Source organism: Limulus polyphemus, unplaced genomic scaffold (genome assembly GCF_000517525.1).
Source record: "Limulus polyphemus unplaced genomic scaffold, Limulus_polyphemus-2.1.2 Scaffold827, whole genome shotgun sequence".
In the NCBI taxonomy this organism is placed as follows: Eukaryota; Metazoa; Arthropoda; class Merostomata; order Xiphosura; family Limulidae; genus Limulus; species Limulus polyphemus.
In genome coordinates, this window is record NW_013666437.1 from 178462 (window position 1) to 186351 (window position 7890).

General features: G+C 33.0%; 1 long non-coding RNA gene across 1 annotated transcript in view; it reads left to right on the plus strand.

Annotated features, from left to right (window-relative positions):
* The first annotated feature begins 1712 nt into the window (after positions 1 to 1712).
* LOC111086078 overlaps positions 1713 to 7890 on the plus strand; it is a 48625-nt gene continuing 42447 nt past the window's right edge. The window contains exon 1 of the long non-coding RNA XR_002610837.1: positions 1713 to 1955. This is a non-coding gene — a long non-coding RNA (uncharacterized LOC111086078). The remainder of the gene's footprint in view (positions 1956 to 7890) is intronic.

Below are 7890 nucleotides of genomic sequence, written 5' to 3' on the forward strand. Positions count from 1 at the left end.
TTTTTGGTCTAACTTCAAAGCGTTACATCTGGCGCAAGCGCAACACAGCACATCACCCATTTAACACCATCCCAACCGTCAAGCATGGTGGTGGTAGCATCATGTTATGGGGACGCTTTTCATCAGCAAGGACTGGGAAGCTTGTCAGGATTGAAGAGAAGTTAGATGGTGTAAAGTACAGGCGATCCTAGAGGAAAATCTGCTTGAGTCAGCCAAGAATCTAAAACTGTGTCGAAAATTCACATTTCTTCAGGACAATAACCAGAAGCACAAAGCCAAATCTACACTGGAGTGGTTTCAAAAGAAGAAAGTGAATGTCCTGGAGTGGCCCAGTCAGAGTCCTGACTTGAATCCAATAGAAAATTTATAGCAAGACTTGTAGATTGCAGTCCATCAAATCCCCTACGAACTTGTCAGAATAGGATTAATTTTGCCAGGAAAAATGGGCAAAAATTACACCACCCAATTGTGCAAAGCTGGTAGAGACCTATCCAAAAAGACTCATAGCAGTGACTACTACCAAAGGTGCTTCTACCAAGTATTGATTTAGGGGGGCTGAATACTTATGCAATCAGCGAAGTTCAATTTATATATTTTCTTTACAGGTTTTGCTGACATTCAACCTTCTTCACACATAACAGTGATAAGTTCGATCATTAGTGTTTTGAATGAAAGCAAGTTCATTAAAAGAACTCTTTAACTTATTTGTATTTCATCAAAATGTGACATTAATGGTAGGGGTGAATACTTTTGCAAGGCACTGTACGGAAGTTAATTTCAAAACTCTTCAAGGTATATTATTTCTTTACTGAATAAAGACCTCATTTCAGAAAAAAAAATAATCCTACATTTTGCAAAAGCCCTCTTTTAGAATCACGACGTAACTTCAGTAAATTTTACTTTGACTTAAGGTAAGAAAATCTTAAATACATCAAATATAATGTTTTACTTGCGAAAATCTTACCTCAGCCAAAACTAGAATCTCATTTCATAAATTGTTGCCGCCACTGAACGTAAAATATTAATTCTGTTTTTTCCACATATATACTCTTGTATAATGTTTATACTTTCTCAAAATCTGGCGTAGTTCTTAAAACACTATCCATTGTACAGTTCTTTTTTTTGGGGGGGGGGGGCTTTTCTTGCGTGTGTATTTATTTTTGCATTACAGTGTTTTAATAATATCGCTCGTATCTCTACAACTAATACTGTTTTGAAGAAAAAATATTTTATTACATGTGTATTTGCCTTTGTTCTTCGTGAACATTGTATTTCTTAAATCAAGGTTCAGTAATGGAATTAAACTATTTACACTATCAACAGCTATTCTATTGCCACCTCTCTCGCTTGTATATTATTGTTATAACCGGGAAAGTGGTTCAGCAGTTTTTTATTTTTTTGTTCTATTTTCATAGGCTGTGACAAACATTAGACAAGTGTGACCTTTAACTGAGAATAATGTAGTTTGCACAATTCAAGTCTTGTAGTCCTACTTCTCCGCTCTTTAATTTATATTATGTCCTATACTAATATGTACCACCATAATTTATATATGTATACATTGCTTTTGAAATAGTAAATTATATGTATTCATATCTACATATACACATGTACATGTATATAGATACAGCAGACAGCTTGGGAACTCTCGCCCACGTGTTTCGGCATAATTATTCCAATGTCAATGGTGTAGTTCCATGTGCACGTGCTGCTCTCAGAGTCGTAGATGTAACTGTAACTTCTTAGGGTAAAATATGGATCATTATTCTTGTGACTGATAATCAAATGCATCTCAGGGAAATTGAGCACGGCTTTCTTGCCGGATGAAATGATCCAAGTTAATTGGAAAATCAGCCTGAGGTGCAAAACTTTGATAGGCCAAAATTGTGTAGTGTATTAACTTAGGCAGAGGGCGTCTCGAGAAAACGAACTTCCTAAATATAACAGGACCTCCGGTAAGTCTCTTTCTCGTTAGAATATTACTAATACAAAATGGGTTAAAGGTCATTTTAACTAAGCTGGGATGAACGGCAGCGATTACTGCTGTATAGGTAGTAAACTGACTTCCGGTTTAAATGAAACAAAAAAAATGCGAATTTTAGTTTTAAGACAGTTTTATGTCTATAAAAGTACTTTACGGGAATCGAAGTACTGGTAGATAAGAACAAATCGCAAAACGTGTGTCAGGTGAACTTTTGACTTTATATTAAATACATCATAATTGGATATAATTTGATTGTCGCATTTTTGTATATATGATAACTCCTTATGTGAGCTTTCATTTATTGAATAATGTCAGTAAAGGCAAAGCATGTTTTAGATTTATAAATAATATCCAACTCGAGAACTGAAGTTGTGATATTATTCAAACTTCCCATAATGATGTTTGCATTCTTGAATAATTTGTCCAAACTCATTGTACAATAACAAACAACCAGTGTTGATTCTGTTGTTACATGACTTGCTCAGTCTCGTTTGTTTATGTTTTGAGTTTATCTGTTTTATTTTTGAAGAAGGCATTTAAACCAATGCAACTGTATTTGTTTGATCTGGTACAAGCGGTAAGTAAATTTTCTGTACAGATGTTTTATGTTTCTTGTTTGTCACAGAGAAAATAAATCCCATTAATTTTAACTTAATGCTTAATAACAACTTTACCTTGTTTAAAATCAGAGTTGTTAAAAAAGGTATCCATTCTATCGCACATGGTATCAAGCCAATTCGTGAATTTGTTACACATTTTTGATCTTCTGTTAATTGATCAGCTCCAGATGTTTTGTTATTATACAGTTTTTAAGTATGTTCTTACATTTACTAACCAGCTACACCTGTTATATCATAATGCAAAAGTTGAGTATGTTGCTACATTTACTAATCAACTACAGCTGTTATGTTATGATACAAAAGTTGAGTATGTTGCTACATTTATAATCAGCCACAGACATTATATCATAATGCAAAAGTTGAGTATGTTGTTACATTTACTAATCAACTACAGCTGTTATGTTATGATACAGAAGTTGGGTGTATTGTTACATTTACTAATCAGCTATAGATGTTATATCATATTACAAAAGTTAAATGTGTTGTTACATTTATTAATCAGCTATAGATGTTATATAATACTGCAAAAGTTGAGTATGTTGTTACATTTACTAATCAGCTACAGCTGTTATATTATGATACAAAAGTTGAGTATGTTGTTACATTTACTTAATAATCAGCTACAGCTGTTATATTATATACAAAGTTGAATATGTTGTTACATTTACTAATCAGCTACAGCTGTTATATTATGATACAAAAGTTGAATATGTTGTTACATTTACTAAATCAGCTACAGCTGTTATATAATACTGCAAAAGTTGAGTATGTTGTTACATTTACTAATCAGCTACAGCTGTTATATTATGATACAAAAGTTGAGTATGTTGTTACATTTACTAATCAGCTACAGCTGTTATATTATGATACAAAAGTTGAGTATATTGTAACATTTACTAATCAGCTACAGATGTTATATCATACTACAAAAGTTGAGTATATTGTAACATTTACTGATCAGCTACAGATGTTATATCATACTACAAAAGTTGAGTATATTGTAACATTTACTGATCAGCTACAGATGTTATATCATACTACAAAAGTTGAGTATATTGTAACATTTACTAATCAGCCACAGATGTTATATCATACTACAAAAGTTGAGTATATTGTAACATTTACTAATCAGCCACAGATGTTATATCATACTACAAACGTTGAGTATATTGTAACATTTACTAATCAGCCACAGATGTTATATCATACTACAAAAGTTGAGTATGTTGTTACGTTATTTTATCAGTTTCAGTTGTTATCTGACACTATTGTACAAATGTTGAGGATAACGCAATGTAAAATTATCAGCTATAGACGTTTTCTGATGTAATTGTACAAATGTTGAGTATTCTTGTTAGGTTATTTCATCAGATACAGATGTAATTTAGTGTCATTGAACATATGTTGAGTTGAATACGTTGACTGATCGGTCACAGATGGTATCTTTCAGCATTTTCGATCAAGGTCTTAGTTTTGAATTAACATGCACAACTAAACGGCTGTAGAAGGTCGATGTGAAGAAAACGTGTATTTGTAGTTCTTAATTAATAATGATTACATACGACTCACGACTCTTAAAGAAAGGTGACTTTACTACTTCATATCAATATTCTTTCGGCCCCTTCTGTATACTTCTCCGACAGGAAGGGGCCTCTTGCTATTTGTGTATTTTATAAAACATTATTTACTCACATGCTTACTTCTGTCGGCAGAGTCAGTGTCAGAGCCTCAGTTCCTATACTTAGTTACTTCATGAAGTGGTCAGTTCTGTATGTTTAAGTACTATACTTCATATTAGGATAGAGCCAAAAGACAGATAGGTTAAATATGATATGCAAGAAGACCCATCTCCTGACCAGGTGGTCTCATAACAAGACAGTTCAACAGAAGAAGAAGGTGGAAAGGAAAGAAAAGAATAAATAAGGGTCAATCCTATAAATCTGGCAAACAAGAAATGACATGGATAAGTTTACTGGAAAATATCTTATCTTGATGGTTCGATATTCCTTTGTGGAATTTTTATATAATAAAGTCCTGTCTTAAATTTGTGTATCCTCAAACAAGTCTTATATAGAAGTTCATAACATGTTGCAAATTATTTGATTAATTATATTCGTGTTTGAAGTGTGTGTGGTAGAATTTTTTACATTTCTGTTTATTTATATTTTCAAAGTTATATACTCTTTGTCTACTCATATTTGAAGAGACTGTTAAATTTTATTTTCCTTTTTTAGTTGTGGACGAAATGCTTTTAGAAGTGCATTGTAGTAAAATAGCTCACATTTTTTAAAATCCCTCACTAGAAGTAGATGGATCAACTGTTGAATATCTTTGGAACTTAAGAGATGAAGATGGAATATCTAAGATAAGCAATAATGATTTTTTATTAAAGCAAAATTTCATATTTGAACATCCTTAGAACATGATAGATCAAGTTTCTAAACTAAACAATCGTGAATTTTCTCTCTAAAACAGAATGTTGGTATTATGAAGATCCTTAGAATTTAATAAGTCAAGATCGAAGGTCAAAAGCACAGATTAATGAAAATTTTAATTGAAGCGAAAGGATTCTTAGAGACTGATAGATCAAGATCAAATTTCAAAAATATGCAGTGATAAAGTTTTCCGTTAAAACAGAAAGTCCGGGTTTTGAAAACTCGTGGAACTTAATAGGTCAATGTTAGCACTAATTAAGTTTATCATTTGAATATCTTCAGTGAGATGAAACAAGGTCATAAACAATGTTCCCTCTAATTTCTCCAATCAATGTGCGGAATGAATTTTTCATGTGCACCAGTATCAAGGCAATGTGCGGATGTGCGCTATCAGTTTTTTTTTTTTGTTGTTGTTGTTGTTCTTTTTAGGGGCTGGGTTTTAGGCCATCGGCCCTATTGGATCATTAGGCGTTGCAATGCTACTAGTTGGTTATTTGGGTTTTAGGCCTATCGACTGCCAGGGTCATTAAGGCCGTCAACGTGTTGAGACTCTTCATCATTACTGAGGATGTGCGCGGCTGGAATAATATAGTGCGCGGCACTTGACTGTTTGTTGTTCAGCCGCGCAGCTTAGAGGAAACACTGGTCAGACTCGTAGAGATCATGTTCAAACGTGAAAGCCATTGAAAAGATAAATTACCAATTGGATTTATGCCTTACGTTTTTTGCATTATGTAGAATTTAGCACACTTTACTTGGTTATCAACTTTAATTTTAATTAATTAATGACTTTTTGAAATATAGAGATTCGCTTAGCTGTTATTTAACCAAATGATCTGCTATGCCTAAGCTCCCCAGTGGTACAGCTGTATGTCTGCGGACTTACAACGCTAGCATCCGGGTTTCGATACCCGTGGTGGGCAGAGCACAGATAGCCCATTGTGTAGCTTCGTGCTTAATTACAAACAAACAAACAAGCTACGCCTAAAATTTTGTTCAAGAGGTTAGCTCTGTGTTTTAATGGTTTCAACAATTATTTTAGTATTACCTATAGTATATTAGGTTTATATATATTTAATATAATATACTTACTAAAGCTGTTGTGTAAATTTGCAAGTTAATCTAAATTAATTGAATAGTTTAGAATCAGTAGGGCTTCTCACAATTTTTCATTGAAAATATATATATGTTTGTTTTAGCCCTATATGATATATGAAGAGTTTTGGAGTTTCAAATAAAGCTGTTAAACAGGAATATAATCAAATTGGCCCAACTCCCAGTAAGTTTAGCGCTGATGCGGGAGGCGAAAGTGTGTATTTTCTTTGAAGCTTCGTATCTCTAATTATTGTATGCAAAAGTTAACTCAATGGGTAATTCTCTAAAGTTCGATTTTTTATTATAGTTTTGATTGAAATAATAAAAAAAAATTCTCCTATTCAAAAACTAGGTTTAAAAGAAGTAACTGTTTCCCCCTTTATCAGAAAATAAAGGTTTAAGTGAGGTTTGAGAAATCAAATAGATAATTATTAATAAGAACTACTGAGTGAAAGTAAACAAGAATCTATAACAAATATCAACAACACTGTATCTGCTATATCCAGTGCAGACGAGGACTTTCGCCCAATACCAGCGCTCTTCAGGACGGCTGGATTGAAACAGACATTGTAGTGGTTGAGTCATTATTACTTTGCGAAGAGTAATGTTCTATCAATCTTCTATTACTCCATTCAACGCCAAAATTAGTTATTTCAACTTCCGTCGCTGATAAAAGAACCAAAATTCAAGTTGTCGAATGACAAGAAAATTGCCAAATATAATACCACTTCAGATTTACTAAGCAACAATTAACGCAGGTAAAAAACCCACAACTTTACACTCTTAGACTTTTATAACACCGTCAGGGATCATTGTAATGCAGTTACTCCAATATCAACGTGAATCTTGGTATTTATTTTTCGGTCGAAATAAAAGTACTCCAGTGTTAAAGACTTATAGCTGAAAAACATAAATCTCTCTCATTGAGTTTTTTACTTGTTTGTAATTTGACAAAACCAACGTCGAAATTTTGTTTTATTTGTATTTACTTCAAAACCGATAGAGGGCGCCAACATTAAATTCAGATCTTGCTATAAAGATAATCCATTATGTGTGCGTGTATGAGTGGCTGATTCGATTACTGTAAATTTCTATGGTAACCGAAAGCTTTCAGATGGTGTACATCGGCTATTTTGTTTTAGAATTATTGTCCGAGAAGGGGGGGATAAAAAAAAGCCATAGAAATTGGGCACATTTCCATATTTTTATACACTTTTGGTTTGAACCAATCACAGTTGGCTGCCTCAATTACAGTCATTTTTTCTATGGTAACTTTAAACTGTTCGACGGTGTACATAGGTTGTTTTGGTTTAGGAGTTTTACTTGAGAATGGTGGTTTTAAAAATGTCTTAGAAATAGGGCACATTTCCACTTTTTTATACACTTTGGTTTCATCAATCACAGTTGACTGCCTCGATTACCGTCACTTTTTGTATGGTAACTTGAAACTGTTAGACGGTGCACAGGCTATTTTGTTTTAAGATTTTTGTCCGAGGAGCAAAAAAAAAAAAAGATCCTAAAATAGGACACACTTCTACTTTTTTTTATAGACTTTTGGCTTTGAATTTTAAGACACAAGTACTTAATCAGCTATATGAGTCAATTGTTATTCTCTACAAAGCAAAGTATACAATTGGCATATAATGAGGTCATTAGGGATTTAATAATTACATAAAGAATGAAGAGGAACATTATCTAACATTTTCGATGACGAGGAACCCACTTTGAGACTAATAATGGCTGGAGACGGCTTAAA